We start from the raw sequence: 21237 nt of genomic DNA on the forward strand, positions 1-21237 counted from the left end.
TATGTATATCTGTTTCTCTGTCTCCCTCTCTCTCTCTCTTTCTGTGTGTGTGTGTGTGTGTGTGTGTGTGTGTGTATGTGTGTGTGTACATCCTATTGCTTTTGTTTCTCTGGAGAACCCTGAGTAATACATTGATTTCTAATTGTATTCAATTGTGGTCAGAAAAAAATACTTTTAAATTTATTGAGATTTGTTTTATGGCCTGACATATGATCTTCCTGGAGAATGATCCACTACACTTGAGAAGAATGCGTATTCTGCTGTTGTTGGGTAGCGAGCTCTATAGATGTTTGTTATATCTAGTTGGTTTATATGCTGTTCAAATGTTCTATTTCATTGCTGATGATGTGCCTGGTTTTTATATTTATTATTGAAAGTGAGGTATTAAAGTTTCTGTTATTGTTGAATTGTCTATGTCTCCCTTCATTTCTGTTATTTTTTGCTTCATGTATTTTGGGGCTGTTTGTTGGGTGCATACATCTATAGCATTGTTATGTGTTTATGACATACTTATCCTTTTATTATTTAAAAATGCCCTTCTTTGTCTCCAATAATGATTTTATCTTAAAGTCTATTTTGTCTTATATTTGTATATAGCCACTCCAGCTCTCTTTTAGGCACATTTGCATGGTAAATGTTCTATTCTTTTACTTTCAAACTATTTATTTATGTGATTCTTTTTTTTTTTTTTTTTGAGATGGAGTCTTGCACTGTCACCCAGGCTGGAGTGTAGTGGCACAATCTTGGCTTACTGCAATTTCCTCCTCCCAGGTTCAAGCAATTCTCCTGCCTCAGCCTTCTGAGTAGCTGGGATTACAGGTGCTCACCACCATGCCTGGCCAATTTTTTTGTGTTTTTAGTAAAGGTGGGGTTTCACTATGTTGACCATGCTGGTCTCAAACTCCTGACCTCATGATCTGCCCACCTCAGCCTCCCAAAGTGCTGGGATTACAGGCATGAGCCACTGCACCTGGCCTATGTTTGTGATTCTAAAGTGTATTTCTTGTAAACAGCATATAATTGGATGATATGTCTTATCCTTTTGCTTGAAGTGTTTAATCCATTTAAATTATTGTAATTACCACTTAGGTAGGGTTTACGCCATTTTGCTGTTTGTTTTCTATATGTCCTATGTCTTTTTCTTTCTGTATTCTATCATTGCTTCCTTATTTGTATTAGACATTTTAAAATATATAATTTTAACTCATTTCTTTCACTTTTTAAAAAAAAGTTACTTTTTTAGTAGTTTCCTTGGGAACTACTATTAATACTTTAACTTAAAACAATCTAGTTTGGACTAATGTCAACTTAATTTCAATAGTATACAAAAACTTTATTTTTATATAACTATCCCTCTCCTTTCTACATTGTTGGCATACAATTTACATCTTATACATATAACTAACCCTTGTGCATAAGATCATAATAGTTTTGTAATTACTGAATTATACCATTATCTTTTAAATCAGATAAAATAAAAGTTATAAAAAATAACATGTCTTCGAACTGTTTTTTATATTTTCCTATGTATTTACTTATACTCTATATTTATTCATGTGGATTTGAGTTCCTGGCTAGTTAATACAACCTAAATGACTCCTTTAGTATTTCTTACAGATTGATCTGCTAGTAATTAATTCTCTCAGTTACAAAAAAATCTAGGAATGTCTTAATTTCATCTTCATTTCTGAAAGATAGTTTTGCTGGATATAGAATTCATGTTCAAAGCCTTTTTCTTTCAGCACTTTGAATATGTCATCCCCTTGTCTTCTGATTGCCATAGTTTCTGGTGAAAAGCCAACTGCTGATCTTATTAAGAAGCTCTTGTACATGAGTAACTTTTCCCTTGCTGTGTTCAAGATTTTTTCTTTGTTTTTTGACCATTTGACTAGCGTGTGTCAAGGTGTGAGACCCTTTTAATTTATCCTACTTGGAACTTGTTGAACTTCTTGGATATACAGATTAATATTTTCATCAAATTTGTGCAGTTTTCAGCCATGATTTCCTCAAATATTCTTTTTACCTCCTTGTCTGTTCTCTTGGACACACATTTTGCATATACTGGTATACTTAATAATTTGTCGCAGGTCTCTGGGTCTCTGCTCAGTTTATTCTTTTTTCTTTCTGCTAAACAGACTGGACAATCTCAATTGACCTGTCTTCAAGTTTTCTGATTCTTTATTTTATCTGTTCAATTCTACTGTTGAACCCTCTAACACATTGTTCAGTTCAGTTATTGTGCTTTTAACTTAGAATTCCTATTTGATTACTTAAAAAAAAAATTCTACTGGCTGGGCACAGTGGCTAACGCCTTAATCCTAGCACTTTGGGAGGCCAAGGCAGGTAGATTGCCTTAGCTCTGGAGTTTGAGACCAGCCTGGACAACACAGTGAAAACCCATTTCTACTAAAATACAACAAGTTAGCCAGGCATAGTGGTGTGCACCTGTAGTCCCAGTTACTCAGGAAGCTGAGGTAGGAGAGTTGCTAGAACCCAGGAGGCAGAGGTTGCAGTGAGCCGAGATTGCACCATTGCACTCTGGCCTGGGTGACAGAATGAGGCTCTGTCTCCAAAAAAAAAAAAAAGAAAAGAAAAAAATATTCTACCTCTTTGTTGATATTCTTTATTTGGTGAGAATTGTTCTCATTCCTTTCTTTTAATTCTTTATGCTTGAGTTCTTTTAGTTCTTTGACCACATTTATCATAGCTGATTTAAAGCCTTTATGCAACATCTGGGCATCCTGAGGGATAGGCTTTATTGAATGATTTTTGTTCCTATGTGTAGGCCATATTTTCCTATTTCTTAGTGTGTCCTGTAATTTTTAAATTAAAATATAGACATCTAAAATAACATAATGTGGCAGCTCTGAAAATCAGATTCTGTCCCTTCACTAGGGTTTGTTATGGTTGCTGTTTGTTTATTTAGTGACTTACCTAGACTAAATAAACAATTCTTTAAAGTCTATATTCTTTTATCATGTGTGGGCCCTCAAGTCTGCTTGTTAGTTTACTGGTCTTCTAATGATTGGACAGAGATTTCCTTAAATGCCTAGATATAGTAAGTTTCTCAGCCTTTGCCAAGAGGAATTTTGTGTGTTTTGTGGCATGTCCTTAATGCTCTGGCCGATCGCCTACAGCTCTTCCTTAGCCTTTACTTCCTTCTTGGGCAGAGGCTCAAGGTCAGCCAGAGGAGAGAGATGTGGGCCCTCTTAGCTCTTTCATGGGTGTGTGCATGCCCTGAACGGGCATGTGGACTTCTAGATTCCTAGAAATAAACTGGAGCTTTTCATAGCCCCCTGTGGAAACTTCCAGATCTGTTTTTGCTTTTTAAATCTTGGAACCTCAGCTTTCTTATCTGTAAAGTAAATGTTCCAGCGAAGGACAACGGAGTTCTTATGAGAATCAGGTAGAGAGCTTTATAGTGAAACTCAGCGTTTTGCCTGGCCCAGAATAAGTGCTCATCGAATGTTAGTTCCTTTCCCCTCCTCCTGCTTTTCCCCTTTTCAGCCCCACTCAGGGTTAAAGATTGGTGAAGGTTAAAGAGAAGTGAGAAAATGTTCCCAAGGGCACACAACTGGTTAAATGGTAAAGTCCTTTTCTTTACCATTTAAAATCGTGTCAAAGCCCATGCCTCTCCCCCGTACCAATGTTTCCCAATAATGAGATAATTTAAGGTAATATATAGATCATCATTCAACAACTTTGTCTGCATGACTCTGTGTATGCATAATTTATACACCAAGTCCATGACTTTGTGCTTAGGACAAGGCATATATATAATAGATATTTAAGCTTAAAAAGTAAGTAAATCTAGGCTGGGTGTGGGGGCTCATGCCGGTAATCCCAGCACTTTGGGAGGCCAAAGCAGGAGGATCACTTGGGGCCAGGAGTGTGAGACCAGCCTGGGCAACAGAGTGAAACTCTATCTCTGCAAGTCTTTTTTTATTATTTATTTATTTTTTTTTTCTTTAGTGTATAAATTTTTCCAGGGGTTGTGTCTACAAGTCTTTTTAAAAAAATTATCTGGGCACGGTAGCTTGCACCTCTAGTCTTAGCTACTTGAGAGGCTGCAGTGGGAGGATTGCTTGAGCCTAGAGTTTTGAGGCTGCCGTGAGCTATGATCATGCCACTGTACTCCTGCCTGGGTGACACAGTGAGACCCTGTCTCTCTCTTTTCATTTTTTTTTTTTGAGGTGGAGTTTTGCTCTTGCTGCCCAGGCTGGAGTGCAGTGGTGCGATCTTGGCTCACCACAACCTCCGCCTCCCAGGTTCAAGAGACTCTCCTGCCTCAGCCTCCCGAGTAGCTGGGATTACAGGCTTGCACCACCATACGCAGCTAATTTTGTATTTTTAGTAGAGATGGGGTATCTCCATGTTGGTCAGGTGGGTCTCGAACTCACGACCTCAGGTAATCTGCTCACCTTGGCCTTCCAAAGTGCTGAGATGGCAGGCATTAGCCACTGCATCCGGTGACTCTGTCTCTTAAAAAAAAAGAGTTAATCTAAAATCAATTATTAAAATAAGTAAGATGTGGTACAGGTGGTATGTTGTCAGGGCAAAAGCTGAGAATAGTAGAAGTTGGCATGGCACCACATTCTACCCACAAGCCCTCAATTCTGATGTTGGGAGTTAGAGCTGGAGTGGGCAGAAAGGTTATTTGTACCAGCACCGGTCAGTAGAATTTTCTTTGATAATGGGAATGTTCTACTGTCTTTGCTCTGCTGTGTGGTAGCCACCAGCACTTTTAGCACTTGAAATGTAGCTAATATGATTGAAGAATTATTTTTACAATTTGAATTTAAACAGCTGCATATCACTAGTAGCTGCTGTGTTGGGACAGCTCAGCCATAAACCGAATTTATTACAGCTGCTCCAGGGGTCTGCCAGCATTCTCTAGTCATCCTTGAGTCACTGTCATTGAGCACAGGGAGCCTTTACCTGGGGCTCAGCAGACAAAGGTTCTGCACCCAAATCCTGGCTTGTGTGACTGAGCAGCCTTGCCCAAGGGACTTAGCCTTTCTGTGCCTCAGTTTCCTTGTCTGTAAAGTGAGAGTAATACTGCTTACTCCATATATGTCATAGGCTTGCAATGAGTGGCATATGGAATAATACAGGAAAGAATTTTGTTAGCCATAAAGTAGTCAAAAAATGAGTTAGATTAGGCCCAGCATGGTGGCTCATGCCAGTAAACCTAGCACCTTGGGAGGCCGAGGCGGGTGAGCCACTTGAGGTCAGGAGTTCGAGACCAGCCTGGCCAACATGATGAAACCCCTCTCTCTACTAAAAAAAATATACAAAAAGAATTAGCTGGGCATGGTGGTGGGCACCTGTAATCCCAGCTACTAGGGAGGCTGAGGCAGGAGAATTGCTTGAACCTGGGAGATGGAGGATGTCGTGAGCCGAGATGGCACCACCGCACTCCAGCCTGGGTAACAGAGAGAGATTCCATCTCAATAAAAAAAAGAAAGAAAGAGAAATGAGTTAGTTTAAACAATAAGTTTGGAGTAAGTCTGGATGGATGAGTCCTTTGGAACAGGTGTGTTCAGGGTGGGCTGGGGCGTGGTAATCCTGCAGGCTTGACCTCCACCCAGAGTCCAGCCATTTCTCACTCCCTGGCAGTGACCGGCTGAGCCCACTGTCACCACCTCGCCCTCCGGTGATGAGTGTCCTCCTCTCTGGCCCCACCATTGTCCCTCTGCAGCAGCATCTTTTCCACACTGTAATCAGAGGGATTCTTTTAAATGCTAAATCAGATCTAGTCTTCTTCAAAACCCTGCAAAGCCTTCCGGCCTATTTGGAAAAAGCTGAGATCCTTCCAGGGGCCTGCAGCTCCTCCTGTTTTGTCTCTCACCTCATCTCCAAGTACTCCCTTCCAGCCATCCGGGTTCTTGCTGTTCCTTGAACATGAGAAGCCTCAGGACTTTTGGACCTGCTGTTGCCTCTGACTAGACTGTTCTGGATATTCTCATGGCTTACCTTTTGCTGCCTTCAGGTCACCTCTGCTGCAATGCCACCTTATCAGAGATGCTTTCTCTTTATAACTTTGCACCTGCAACAGTGCTTGGTGCAGAGCAGGTGCTCGGTCATTATTGCTGAATGAATGAAGAAGTCTTGGTCAGAATGACTCACTGGCAGCTCATGCAATGATGTGGTGCTGGATTGGGAGCTGGCACACTTGCTGGGTGACTTGGACAAGCTGTTCACCCTTTCTGGACTTCAGATGCCCCATCTGCGTGTTCAGGCCTAAACAAGGGACTGTGACTAATCTATAAGACACCTTCTCATTTCAGAGAGTCCGTATCCCCAAGTTCCATAGAGCCCCCGATTCTGCTTACATCCTTGTCTGGTGGCTTGACGAGGTGGCCCTCCAGAGAAGCAGTTTGATCTTGGGTTGGCTAAGGGATCACTTGGGATAAAGAAGAATGGAGTCTAAGCTGGGGTCCCTGGGGCAGGACTGAAAGGGCAAGGGGATAACTTGTGTAGAACATGGGCTTCTTGGATGTGACTCCATTGGACAGGGTTCATTCCAAACACTCTAACCAGGGTCCCCTGGGCCTTGTTGTTATTTTATTTTATGACTTTTATTTTCTGTTTGCTTGTTTCTTTGGTTGCTTGGTTTTTTGCTTTTTAAGTATAAAGGGGCGCCCCCTGGTTTTCCTTGCTTGGTGACAGTGGTGACCCGCCTCTCTCTTCCTGGTCTATCAAAGTCTGTCCCCTTCTCCCTGGGCCCTTTTCTCCCTCTCCAGTAAATCTGAGGACACTGGTAGTGATTCCTCAGGATTCTTCACCTCAACACATTTGGGAGGTCCTGATCCACTTCTTTCTCTTCTTCACTACAAAGCCCCTTTTCCCACCTCGCCCTAAAATCCCAGATTGTAGAGCCCCACTCTATCTCCTGTTTCTCATGGACACAGGCACTGAGAAGCCAAGGCCCCCTCCCCTCCATCCCTCCCCGCCTATTCTCCTGGCCCCAGAAGAGGCCGCCTGCTGCTTGGCTATTTTTATCCCAGGAGCTTTTTCAGGGAGAAAGCAGCATGAGTCCCTGAGCCAAGGCACAGGACTGCGTCCCTGTGGAAAACCTCCCCTCATGGGGAAAGAATCCAGGGGATTTTTTTTGGATACTGGCTTGGAGCCTTCAATTTTTGTGTGTCCCTTGCTAATTTATCAGGGTTTTTGTTGTTGATGTATTTTTTTTTTTTATAGAAAGGAAGGCAACACCAGATTATGAATCAGACATGGACATCAACTCTTGTACAATTTGTGATCAGCCTGGAGTTTGGGTTTTAAAAAAATCCTTATCTTGTTTGTGTTGATAGGATGGAAACAAGTCAGTACAATAGAAAACTGGCCGATCTGGAGGTTGGGGTGGGAGTCAGGGTCAATATTAACGTGACTAACACAGCTAACATATGATCACATAAGACTTATTTTCTACGCTCACAACACCCTTAGGAGGAAGAGACAAGGAGGGTCCCAGTTTGCGTCATGGGGAAACTGAAACTCAGAGAGGTTAAGCAACGTGCCCAAGGACTCCCAGGAACACACGAAGGGCAGGGATTGACATCCAGGATGTGGAAGGCACCTGGCTGTTGTTTCCCTCCGCTGAGGTTTAAGTCTCAGTCCTGCTTCGGGTTAGCTGTGTGACCCAAGGCCAGCTGCTTTACCTGTTCGAGACTCATATCCTCCGCAAAATCGGAATGGTACAACTTGGCTTGTGACTGTTTGGGAGGATTCCATAAGATGCTGTGTGTAAGGAGCTCAGGGCAGAGAATAAGTGTCCACACGTCATCCTGCCCCACTGCTGTCCCTTCCCATGGAGGCTCCTGGATCGCTCAGTTCTGAAGACCCAGGTGTTGGTCCGGCTCCCCCAGGGGTGTCTTCTGAGGTTCCTGCACGTTGTTTTTCTTGTTTTTGAGTTCTCCTTTCCTGTGGTCTGAGAACTTCTGAGATCTGGATGGTAGTGATATTTGAAGATGCCCATTTTTCCTGGGAGGAAGTGTCTGGAGGAAAACATCAAGACAGAGGTGCCATGGGCTTGAATCTCAGCTTTCCCGCTGGGTGGGATTAGAAATGGAATATATTTATTGGAGGAAACACCTGTGATGGATCAAAGAGAAGGAGCAGGAAGAGGAGGGAGGGCCTTCAGAGTATGCAACCCAGGCAGAGAAGAGAGAATGATGGGGATTGAGGTAGGAAGAGTCTTGCACTGCCACACACTCCTGAGAAAGGTTCAGTCAGGCCGATGGGGAGTCCTTGAGCCATAGTAGACTGATGGAGGAATTCTCATCTCCTAGGAATAGGGTTGTGCCAGCACCCTGGCTGTGCTCATTTATGGGCTGGGGGCATCCTTAGGGGAGGCATGGCCTCAGTGAGGATGGTGGTGGATGCAGGTAGACAGTGTCGGCAGCTGTCGGTCAATTAAGCTCCCTGCAGCAGGAGACCCAAGGTGTGGGTTTCACGGCCACCCCATTCACTTACTCACTGGGCAACCTTGGGAAATCCCCTTAAGCTCTCCGAAGCCCAGATTCAACATCGTGAAATGGGGCTGATTAACATAGTGTCCGGGTCTGGGGGCTTTATTTCAATTTTCCATTGCTGTGTGGCAAATTGTCCTCATACTCAGTGGCTTAAGACTACCATAATTTGTTACTTCTCACAATTCTGTGGGTGAATGGGGCTCAGCTAGGGGTCCTTCTGCTTCCCATGGCATTGCTAAGGTTGCGTCTGTGGCCACAATCTAACGGGCGCTTTGCTGGGGCTGGAATGTGCGAGATGCCTCACCCTCCAGGGTCTCTCTCCACATGGCCTCCCGTCACTCTGCAGTCTGAGCTTCTCTGCAGCATGGCGCTGGCTTCAGGACCACCCACTGCGCTTGTCAAGCTCTGCTCGCCTCCTTCTTGTTCCTGTCCTGCTGACTGAAGCAAGTCACATGGCCAAACCCAGAGTCCATGAGCAAGGGCATGGATGCCAGAAGGCGTTATTCACCATGGGTCAGCAGCGTTCCAGGCTGCGGGGTGTGGGGGGTGGAGATGAAATGGTAACATCGCTAAGTGCTCGGCATGGTGTCTGGGGTGCCTCAAATAGATGTGCCCAATAACCCGGGGCTGGGCATCACGAAATTACTCTCTGGAAGGCTCGAGGCATTAAATAAGCACTCCTGGCTCTGGGAAAACATAGCAGAGTGGGCTGGAGTGGGGAGCAGGGGGATATGTGGGCCTTGTCCCCACTCAAGAATCCCTAGGAAGAAGGGAAGCGGTGAAGACCAGCTCCACAGGTCCAGGTTTGAGGGGGACCTAGGTCAACAGAAGCCCAGTAGGTCAGAGTGAGCCTCTCAGGGTCAAGGAGAAGCCCTCCTGCAAATAATTTTCCCCAGTGGGAAGGAACTCATAAATGTGGTATGACCGGGAGGAAAAGTCCCATGGAAACTCTCAGCTCGTCATCTCCCAGAGGCTCCCCTGAGGGAGACTTGGGTGGAGACTTCTCTGCAGAGCTCAAGTCTCCTGGGTGGCAGAGGGAGGAGTTAGCAGGAGCTCCCTCCAAAATGTTTCTTGTATCAGCCTCAGTCTCAGAAGACTGGTGAGTGCACAGTGGAGTAAGGCTCAACGGAAGCCAGCAATGATGCTAGGTCAGGAGATTGAGACTATCCTGGCCAATGTGGTGAAACCTCATCTCTACTAAAAATACAATAATTAGCTGCATGTGGTGACGTGTACCTGTAGTCCCAGCTACTTGGGAGGTTGAGGCAGGAGAATTGCTTGAACCTGGAAGGCAGAGGTTGCAGTGAGCTGAGATTGTGCCAATGCACTCCAGCCTGGCAACAGAGCAAGACTCCGTCTCAAAAAAAATGTTAACAATGAAAGAATGAAAGTTTAAATGGGCAAGTGGAGGAATGGCCGGGTTTGGTGGATGGCAGGATAGAATTTGGAAAGGAGAGGCTCAAATTTATATTTGTTATTTCATACAACCTCTCAAGCCCTCCTCTCTGACCTTCCTTCACTGGGGAGAAACTGAAGCCCAGAGATGCTTAGTAACTCTGTGGCCACATGGTTTGTAAGTAGCTGAGCTGGGACTTGAACTTGTGGCTTGAAGTCTGGACTCTTGACAAAAACTCCATATCAGACTACAACACACCATACTATACCTCCTGAAGAGAAAGGAACTTCTCAGAGAATCCTGGCAAACAGGCCCAGAAAATGAGCAGATAAATTCAGTGCTTGCCAAAGCCAGATAGTGACCCCTTCCCAGCCAGGGAACCAGGCCATTGGCATGGCCACCACTGCTGTCTCCAGCCTCCTCACCCCCAGCAACCCAGGGCTGAGGTCATTTGGTCTCCCTCCACCACCAGAGTTCTTGAAGAGGGCCCCTTGGCTTTGAAACGTGGGTGACAGTAGTAGATGGTGTCAATGGAAAACTGAAACAAAACCCTTTTCTTTGTGTCCCAAGCAGGATACCAAGTCCTGGGCAGGGGGAGAAATGGGTAGCTGGAACAAACTCCTCTTTGACAGCTGAAGCAGGAAGACCTTGTTGATGGGGGAGAAAAAACAGAAAGAGCCCAGAAAAGACTGACTTCACTGAGCTTCAGCTCTGGCAAGGAAAACGGCTTATTCATATTTGAAGAGGTATTGGATGCTGGTGGCATCCTAATTGCTGGAAGGAAGGGAGATCTGCCATCAAAATACATCTAAGCAAAGTAATGAGATGCAGGAGCCGGAGAAAGAAGACATGGGCAGGAGGGATGGGGGAGAGGGCAGTGGGTGGGAAGGAAAGAAACTGGAGGGAGAGGGGTGAAGCCCACCGGGGCTTGGGCTGTCATTGTGCAGCCATTTCAGTGGCAGCCCCATTTGGTTTGCCTGGACTATGATTCTCCATCTTTGGGGGCGTCTGATGAAAGCTAGGGTCATTATCATCTCTTTAATGCCACATGTACATGCAGATACAATTTACGGTGGGAGCCCACACCCCCTCTAGGACTGTGGGTCTTCAAGAGCAGTGTGCATTCCATACCTCACCTCAGACATGGGCAGGAGGGCACCTCAGAGACTGGGTCAGCGAGGCACAGCTGGGACTTGGGATTTGTTTTTGGAAGAAAGCTTCCCAGTGATTTTGACATGGCCCCTGTTTGAGCATATTGCTCTGGGGCTACAGGAACCCCAGATGAAGATCTTAGCTTTTGAGGAGCAAGGATGCTGAATTAGTCTGTTTTCATGCCACTGATAAAGACATACCCAAGACGGGGTAATTTATAAAGAAAACGGGTTTTAATGGACTCACAGTTCCACGTGGCTGGGGACTCCTCGCAATCATGGTGGAAGGCAAAAAGTATGTCTTAAATGGTGGCAAGCAAAAGAGAGAGAGCTTGTGCAGGAAACTCCCCTTTACAAAACCATTCTCGTGAGACTTATTCACTATCACGAGAACAGCACGGGAAAGACCCACCCCCATAATTCAGTTACCTCTCACTGGGAAATTGAATCATGGGGTGGGACTCTGATCTCATGAGACTTATTTACTATCACGAGAACAGCACAGGAAAGACCCACCCCCATGATTCAATTACCTCCCACTGGGTCCCTCCTGTGACATGTGGACATTCTGGGAGCTACAGTTCAAGATGAGATTTGGACGGGGATACACCCAAACCATATCAGATGCTTCATTTTGGCAATGAGAACAAGTGAATTTTAAATTGGGAAATGAACCTCACAGAGTCCCAGGTATCCTGAGTGGTTGGGGGCCTCCAGCCAGCTCCACAAGGCAGTGAGTAACTCACATAGCAGCTCTAGGGCACCTGTACTGTTTTCCCATCATGCTCATTGTAAGAGCCAAAGTCCCTATCCAGGTTTACGAAACCTTGCAGATCCATTCCTCAGCTACCACAAATACACTCTCTCATCCCAGGGCCTTGGCACTTGGTGCTCCCTCTGCCTGGAACATTCTTTCTTCCCCCAGAGATCCACACGGGTTGCTCCTTTGCTTCCTGTGGGTCTTTACCCAACTACCCTACTTAAATAGCATCCCCTCTTGCTCTCAATCCCCTTCCCAACTTGAGTTTTCTTTACAGCACTTACCCAATTATATTGTATTTATTTATATATGTTACTCATTTTCTGTCACCTGCTTCAGGTAAATTGCAGGAGGAGAGGGTTGTGTCTGTCTTGTTGCCTTCTCTCTTGCCAGCACCTAGAGTCGTGTCTAGCACGTGGCAGTTGTCAATAAATATTTGTCGAGTGAATGAATAATGCTAATTCACTCCGCTCTGTTGTTCAACAGGACACAGATGTCATTTTCAAATGTGGTTAAAAATTCCTTGGAAAGCAGAGCGCTGCTTTTTGGATCTGTTTTCCATGTAAACAGTAAACAAGTAAACAAAAAACAGCGACTTGGCATCTGCTGTATGCTCAGCCCCCACAGGCTTAAAGGAGAAAGAAGCAGAGTAAAGCATTTGTCCCTCTTTTCAAGTCTTCACAGTCTGGTTGGATCTGAGTGCTAAGGCCAGAGAATACCTGGGAGGCAACTGCCCAGAACCATAAGAATAGCTGAGGCAGGAGAATTGCTTGAACCCGGGAGGCAGAAGTTGTAGTGAGACGAGATTGCACCACTGCACTCCAGAGCCTGGGCGACAGAGCAAGACTCCATCTCAAAAACAAATGAATTTAAAAAAGAATAGCTTGAAGGGGCAGGGCACAGTGGCTCATGCCTGTAATCCCAGCCCTTTGGGAGGTCAAGGTGGATGGATCACTTGAGGCCAGGAGTTCGAGACCAGCCTGGCCAACTAGGTGAAACCCCGTCTCTACTATAAATACAAAAATTTGCTGGGCATGATGGCGGGTGCCTGTGGTCCCAGCTACTCAGGTGGCTGAGGCAGGAGAATCGCTAGAACCCAGAAGGTGGAGGTTGCAGTGAGCTGAGATCACAGCACTGTACTCCCACCTGGACCACAGAGTAAGATGCTGTCTCTAAATAAATAAAAAATAAAAAAGAATAGCTGAAGTTCCCAGAGGGCTGGAGCAGTCAGGGAGATTTTTCTGGAGAAGGGGACACCTTCACTGCCTATTGAAGAACAGGTCCTACAGTGTAAGTGATTTGAGCAAGAGTGTTCCCCAGAGGGCAACCAGGAAGCAACCAACTGGGTAACTGACCCTCGGCCCCCACTGGAGGAAAGTAGGCCAGAGCCATTAGGACCCCGACATGGTGGCCTTCCTCCTCCCCAGAATCCTCACTCCGGGTCACCTCAGGCAACTTAGAGACCAGGCCAGACTGAATGGGATTGTTAGGGTCCTGCCACTGTGGTCCAAGAGTCTGTGAGGAGAACACACTGGGCCTGGATTCAGATAGGCCTGCAGTCAGGCCCAAGCATGTAACATGAACTTGGACAAGACCGAGGAACCTTGCTGGGCCTCAGTTTTGTTATAAAATCAGGTCAAGCACACTTTCCTCACTGAATTGTTAAGAGGCCTGTTATTGGAACCCTGGGCTTAGTATTACAGATTCCCAGGTTCCAGGTCCAGTGCTGTGGCTCACACCTGTAATCCCAGCACTTTGGGAGACCAAGGCGAGTGGATCACTTGAGGCCAGGAGTTCAAGACCAGCCTGGCCAACATGGCGAAACCCCATCTCTACAAAAAAATCCAAAAATTAGCCAGGTGTGGTGATGTGTGCCTGTAATCCCAGCTATTTGGGAGGCTGAGGCAGGAGAATGGCTTGAACCCTGGGGGCAGAGGCAGCAGTGAGCCGAGGTCGCACCACTGCACTCCAGCCTGGGTGACAGACTGAGACCCCATTTCAAAAAAAACAAAGATTCCCAGGTTCTGGCATGGACGGGCCAGGGTCTTGCCGGGTAGGATCCTCTACCTCTCTCTGGACAGCAGTTTCACTGATGAGTCGAGGACCTTTTGTAGTCTCTTCCCACCGGCCCTCACCTCTGTGTCCTCCAGGCTGCTGTCTCCAAAGTGAGTTTGTATGTGGCAAATGACCACTTAAAAGCCCAGGGAACTGAAGTCAAGAGAGCAAAGGTTATACAATCTGGAGGGATGGGGAGAGCTGAGGGCAACTGGGTCAGTGTCCCTGGAAGAGGAATTCTCCTCCTCTCCCCATCTCCCACTGCCTACCTCCACCTTTCCCCGCCCTTGAAACCTACAGGCCTCCTAAATTAGGCCAAGCCAGATGCTGCACTTGAAATTTGTTTGCTTTTGGAGCAAGGGGTGGTAGCAGGAACAGCTGTATTTGCCCGTTCTGGATTCTAATCCTATCACTAGATTCTGCTTGTGACATTGACCAAGGGATCCAATCTCTCCGAGCCCTGAGTCCTATCTGTAAAACAGAAATCCTAAGAGATCCCAAGAATGAGTAGTGGTTGCAGTGAGTCGGAACAGAGATGCAGTTGCCCGCTGCTAGCGGCAGCTGGAGACTGGAGCCCAGCAGTCAACTGTCTCTGTTGACTCCCAGCCCCCACCTCACCCTGAGGTCATGCATGCACGGATGGGGCGCTGGCTGCTCTTGGTCTGGCCTCTTCTATATTCCTCTCACCCACTGCTTCCCTTGAGTCTGCAGAGCTGGCTGTCCTGAGTTTTCTGCACTGGGCAAGAAAATAAGGGTTTAGCGACCCCTCTTGACAAATCCATGTTACAGCTGCTGTAGTCAGGGTGCCCACACAGAGAGGCTCCCAGGCATGTCACGTTGTGGAAAAGGCAGGAGTTTGTGGAAAATGAAGTTTTCCCACTGGGTAAATCTTCACCCTACTGTCAACATTTACCAGGTACCTGCAACTGATTGATTCCTTCATTCTTGTCTTCAGTCATTGAAAGATTAGTTAGAAATGAATATTCAACAAACATTAACTAAGAACCCCCTATGTGCCTTGGAACTATGGTAGAACATGAGAAGCATACAGACCAGAAGGGTGCCCATACCTTAGAAATTTGCATTATGGTATTCACCCATCCATCCACCCATCCACCCATCCATCTGTCCATCCGTCCATCCATCCATCCATCCATCCATCCATCCATCCATCCATCCACTCAGTCATTCATTTATTCATTTACAGACATTATTGAGCTCTTTCTTGGGCCAAGCACCCTTCTTTGCATTTAAGAAACATCAGTAAACAAATCAATTGAAGTGAAGACCTCTGCTCTTATGGAGTTTACCTTCTAGAGAAAGGGACTGAAAATAAACAATGCACGTAATAAATGAGTAAATTAGATTGTATGCTTGAAGGGGAAACGTGCTATAAAAATGAAAGATGGGATGGAAGAGGGGAAATTGCAGTGTGGTGAGCGTGAGGAGCGCGTTGTAGAATTAAATAGGTCATAGCAGGACTCTGGAGAAGGTGAGCTTTGAGCCAAGCCTTGAAGGACGTGAGAAAGTGAGCCAAGCAGGTATCTGAGGACAGAGTAGCCCAGACACTGGACTCATGCTAGAACCAAGGCCCTAAAGCACTGCCTACCTATTTTGTGTGTGTGTGTGTGTGTGTTGTGTGTGTGTGTGCGTGTTGTGTGTGTTTGTTGTGTGTGTTTTTGAGACAGAGTCTCTGTCACCCAGGCAGGAACGCAGTGGCTTGGATCTCGGCTCACTGCAACCTCCGCCTCCCGGATTTTAGTGAATTTCCCGCTTCAGCCTCTGTAGTTGCTGGGACTACAGGCGCTCACCACCACACCTAGCTAATATTTTGTATTTTAGTAAATATGGGGTTTCACCATATTGGCCAGAATTGTCTCGATCTCCTGACCTTGTGATCTGCCCGTCTCAGCCTCTGCACCTGGCACCTATTGTGTTTTATACAGAGGGCATGAACAAAGTCTGTGGGAACATAAGACATGGGTCCCTTTATCTGCCTGAGGAGTTAGGGAGGAAGGATCCTTGGAGGGGGTGATAAGAGAGCTTAGACTTGAAGTACAAGCAGGAATCTGTCGAGTGGACAAGGCTCTGACAGGGCTTTCCAGTGGAGGGGCAGCATGTGCAAAGGCCCAGGGGAGCCAGAAATCACAGTGTGCTGGGAGAGTTAAGGGAGGCTCAATGATTTGGGCTGGTAGAGGTGAGAGTGAGGGGGAGATGAGTGCAAAGGAAGAGAGCAGGGAGCTAGACATGACTGGTTTTTCCAAAGCCCTGTTTGCCACACTGAAGAGCTTGCGAATGATGGCTACAGGGCTGAAATCAACCAGCAAAATAACTTTGCTTGGCTGGCCTACTGTTTAAAGAATTTTGAATGTGTATTGGAGAAGTAGGCAGCCTGCTATTAGCCCATGTCCTCCCCAACCTCCCCCTTTTCCTTGAATCAGCTTTGTACGTGTGTCCCCACTGTGTCCCTGAAGATATTTGAATTTGCAGTATCTGTAAGGTGAAAGCGAACTGTCAAAAGATTTTGAGCAAATGAAACAGGTGATCAGACTTTTCCACTGAAGTTTATTCTGGGGCTCCTTCAAGTCAGGATGTTTTTTCTTCATTCTGATGCTCCCAGGGTCTAACGCGATGCTTGGTATCTAAGCCCAGTGGATTGTTTTTAGTCTCATTTTTAACGAATGGGGAATGAATAAGCAAATGACAGGAGATGGGCTCCCAGGGCAGGCCAGGATGGGGGATAAGTTAGGTTCTGCTCTCTGGGGTAAGGTGCCTGCCCACACCTAATGCTTCCCTTAGGCGTGTAATTCCTTACTGTGGCACTGTCTTTCCCAGAGTCTTCCAGAATCACCTGTCATGCTTGTTTTAAGATGCAGATTCCTACTACTCAGCCATAGAAAAGGAATGAATTAATGGCATTCACAGCAACCTGGATGGGATTGGAGACTGTTATTCTAAGTGAAGTCACTCGGGAATGGAAAACCGAGCATTGTATGTTCTCACTCCTAAGTGGGAGCTAAGCTATGAGGATGCAAAGACATAAAAATGATACAATGGACTTTGGAGACTCGGGGAAAGGGTGGGAAGGGGGTGAAGGATAAAAGACTACAAATTGGGTTCAGTGTATACTGCTTAAGTGATGGGTGCACCAAAGTCTCGCAAATCACCAAACACCACCTCTTTCCCAAAAATCTATGGAAATAAAAAATATATAAATAAAATGTGGATTCCCAGGCCCAGTTATAGACCTACTGAATTGGAATCCTACTGACATGGAGCCCAGGCACCTGTATGTTAAACAAGCACTCATTCAAGTTTGCAAAGAGTCACAAAGCAGGGTAGTCTGGGGCCACAGGCTGCTTTTGGGCCTTGCTTCTGTGTTGACCCCCAGAGAAAGCAGCACAGCAGCTAGCTGCCCAGGGCAGGTCCGGCAAGCCCGCCGCACGGAGTCATAGGCGGTTCTGCCTGCCCTGTCACTTTAGCATATCTGCTCCCGTGTAGTCCTCACACCACCCTCTGGAGGTAGATTTCATTACCCCACTCTTTAACAAGGAGAAACTGAAAACCAGAAAGGCTAGGTGGATTTGCCAAGGCCACGCAGGCAGGGGGTCCTGGGCAGATTGGGATCCAGCCTTCCTGGGTCTCCTTCCTGAGCTTTTTTGCCAAGTTATCCTTTCTGCCCTGGTTTTACCCACTTCAGCTTGTTCTCAAATTATGGCCTCCCCAGATGCGGGGGGAAGTCAGTAGCTCATTGTGCTTTTATTGGGAGTCTCTTGCTCTAGTAGCTCTCAGTTGTTGGTAAGTATCAGAATCACCTGGTGATTCTATTGAGTTCATCTTATTTCTCTGTACATGCTTTCTCCTGTTACTATTTTTTTTCCTTTGGTAGAGATAAGATCTCACTATATGTTGATGAGAGTCGTCTCCAACTCCTGGCCTCAACTCCTGGTGGTCTTGATAAAGTACACAGGCCCCGGCCTAGCCTACTTCAAAGAGCCTGGCCCTGTAATGCTTCATTAGTTCTCCAGGTGATGCCAATACCCTCTAAACTTTGAGAACCATGACTTCAATTAGTGGTTCTCCCTGGGTGAGTGTTGCAAAGCCTTTTCTCTGTAATGGGACAAAGAAAGCCCACTTTAGGTAATAGGGAGCTCCTGGGGAAGATCTCCCTGGATGGGAGAAGGTGGATCTTATTATTACAGCTGAATCCACCTTGTGCTTAAAAGCAGAACGTGCAGGATACAGTGGTAAACACATTCAGTGGGGAGGAGGCAGCAGAGCAGGTCCCTGAGTGCTGACAGTCAAGGAAGGTTTGCTCAGTCAGGTTTTAGGTCGGAGAGAAGATGAGTGAAAACAGATCCAGAGGTAAGTGCTGGTGGCAGGTAGTGTGAACTGTGGGATGTAGAGTGAGAGAGGTGCTTTGGACCCGGTGATGCCTGGGGCTCCTGGGCCTCCACTGAGGTGGGGTCCCTGATGGACTTAGGTGGCTCACGGCTCCCCAGAAGCGAATGCCAAGCTTTGAGTGTATGTGCACCCTTCCAGGGAGAGGTCTCGAGGAGGGATGTTGATAAGGGCAATGGGGCCTGAGGTTCACCAGCTTGGGTTTGAAGCTCCCCTTTCCACTTGTGCCATCTTGTGTGATTCATTAGCCTCTGGTTTCTCATCTGTAAAGTGAGTTTGATGATGGTTCCTCCAATTAGAACTGTTTTGTGAATTAAATAACATAACATAAACAAGGAACCCAGACCAGGGGCTGACTTGAGGCAGTGCTCAAATAATGTTAGCTGTCCTTGGTAATATTGTGGTTGAGAGAATTCCGTGTCCTCCGGGAATAGCTTACATCACTCATATCAGGTTCAGGTCATATCAGGGATCTTGCAAAATTCAATGGACTGTAATGAACTATGTCCTTAAGTGTCTCATCTGAAAGCTGGGGATAATTCTTACCTCACAGCAGTTGTTAGGGTAAAGTGAAAATGAAACGACTTGAATAGGGCCGCTAGGTAGTCATTAGGCTAACTCATTAGCTAAGTGACCCAGCCTTTTTCTTCCAGGTTGCTAATTTTCTTTTTAGTTATATCTAATTGTCTGTTAAACCCTTTTGTTGAGGTTTTCCATTTTTGGTGCTTCTATTTTAACCTCTAGGGTAGGTTGAAAATGCTAGTCTAGTGTTTACTACCAAAATCTGACCCATGTGTGTATGCAACATAGGAATAGCTGTGTTCCAATAAAACTTTATAAAAACCTGAGATGGGCCCCCTATTCAATAACTATGCTAAACTCTCATAGATCTTCCGTTAATTCTCTTGTGTTTTCCCGATGTATAGCAGTAGGCCGCAGTTAGTGTTGGTTCAAATTCCCTTTTCTGACTCAAATTTCTTACCTCGCCTAATATTATTTGGCTGAGACTGCTGGTACAATGTTAGATATTTAGCAGAGACAATAGGTAGGCTTTATCTGGTTTATGAGGATATCTCCATTGTTTTCCAATTGTTTAGAAGGCTGCCTTTTTAGCTGAGAGATGTTTTATATTAAATAGGTACTATTCATTTTGATAAGTTGTCTAAACAAAGAATGGGTGCTGAATTTTGTCCGGTGTCTTTTTAGCATCTATACATATTATTTCATTTATTTATTTATTTTTTGAGACAGAGTTTCGCTCTTGTTACCCAGGTTGGAGTGCAATGGCGCGATCTCGGCTCGCTGCAACCTCTGCCTCCTGGGTTCAGGCAATTCTCCTGCCTCAGCCTCCTGAGTAGCTGGGATTATAGGCACGTGCCACTATGCCCAGCTAATTTTTTGTATTTTTAGTAGAGACAGCATTTCACCATGTTGACCAGGATGGTCTCGATCTCTTGACCTCGTGATCCACCTGCCTCGGCCTCTCAAAGTGCTGGGATTACAGGCATGAGCCACCGCGCCTGGCCCTATATTATTTATGTTTTACAAATTCCCTAGTATCTATTAATGAAAAGTTGATGTAAATAATAGTATTAAACTATTCTTACATTCTCCTATAACCCCACGTAGTCATAGGGTTATTTTATGGTGCTGTTGGATTCCATTTGCTGAATGCTATTCAGCTTTTAAGATATCGATGATCTACTCATAGGTGAAATTCATCCAAAGTTCTTCAGTAAACCTCATCAAATCTTTATCACTATTTATTTGACTATAAAATGTGGAGTTTTTCCTCTTCTCAAACAATTTAGCACTGGAGTTACATACTCCTTTAAACGTATGGTCGAATTTACCTGTGAGACAGTCTGGGCCAGCTACTTGTTTAGGGAGTTAGCTCTTTTCTAACATCTATGGGAACTGATTTGTTTAAATTTTATTTCTCATCTGGGATTAGGACTAATAGATTCAATTTTAATACTAAATCGTCCATCCAGATTGAAGTGTAGCTATAGAATTATTCAAAATAGTCTTCAGTCCATCCTACTTCTCTGTACATGCTTTCTCCTGTTAGCTTTTTCTTTTTTCCCCTCTGGTAGAGATGAGATCTCACTATGTTGATGAGATTGGTTTTGAGCTCCTGGCCTCAAGCCATCCTCTCACCTCAGCCTCCCAAAGTGTTTGGATTACAGATGTGAGCCACCATGCCTAGCCTTCCTGTTTCTTTTTTTGTTTTCCTTTATTAGATTATCTTATGGTGTTTTTGGAATTAGATCTTCATTTTTTTTCTACTGTCAAATAATTACACAAATATACTGTGTAAACCCTGGGCCCAACCCCATTTTAGTCTTTCCACTGGAAAGGCTAGCATTTAAAATGAAGTTATTGACTGGGTGCAGTGGCTCACACCTGTAATCTCAGCACTTTGGGAGGCTGAGGTGGGCAAATCATTTGAGCCCAGGAGATTGAAACTAGCCTGGGCAACAAGGTGAGACCTGGCCTCTACAAAAAATACAAAAAATTAGCTGAGCATGGCGGTGTGTGTCTGTGATACCAACTACTTGAGAGGCTGGGGTGGGAGGATTGCTTGAGCCTGGGAAGTTGAGGCTGCAGTGGGCTGTGATTGCACCACTGCACTCCAGCCTGGGTGACAGAGTGAGACCCTGTCTCAAAAACAAACTTGTTTAGCTATTTATATTCTAGCAGAGACTGAGTACACTATAGCTATATTTTAAATCTAAGTCTAATAAAATTCATAAGTATACAGTTTGAGCTTGGACAAATGGCTATCACCATCTACCTACCACTGCATCAAACAGAGATCCCCTCCATTTCCCTCAGAATTTCCTTGAGCCCCCAGTGCAGCCAGTTTCTACACCCTTCCTCTGGCAATCACTGTTCTGAGGAATTGGTACTGCCTGTGGAAATACTGATCCTGTGATGGTCACAAGATTCTAAGTGGAGTTATTTTCTTTTAGTACATTGAAAATAACATCTCAC

Source organism: Callithrix jacchus, chromosome 10, assembly GCF_049354715.1.
Source record: "Callithrix jacchus isolate 240 chromosome 10, calJac240_pri, whole genome shotgun sequence".
NCBI classification, from domain to species: domain Eukaryota; kingdom Metazoa; phylum Chordata; class Mammalia; order Primates; family Cebidae; genus Callithrix; species Callithrix jacchus.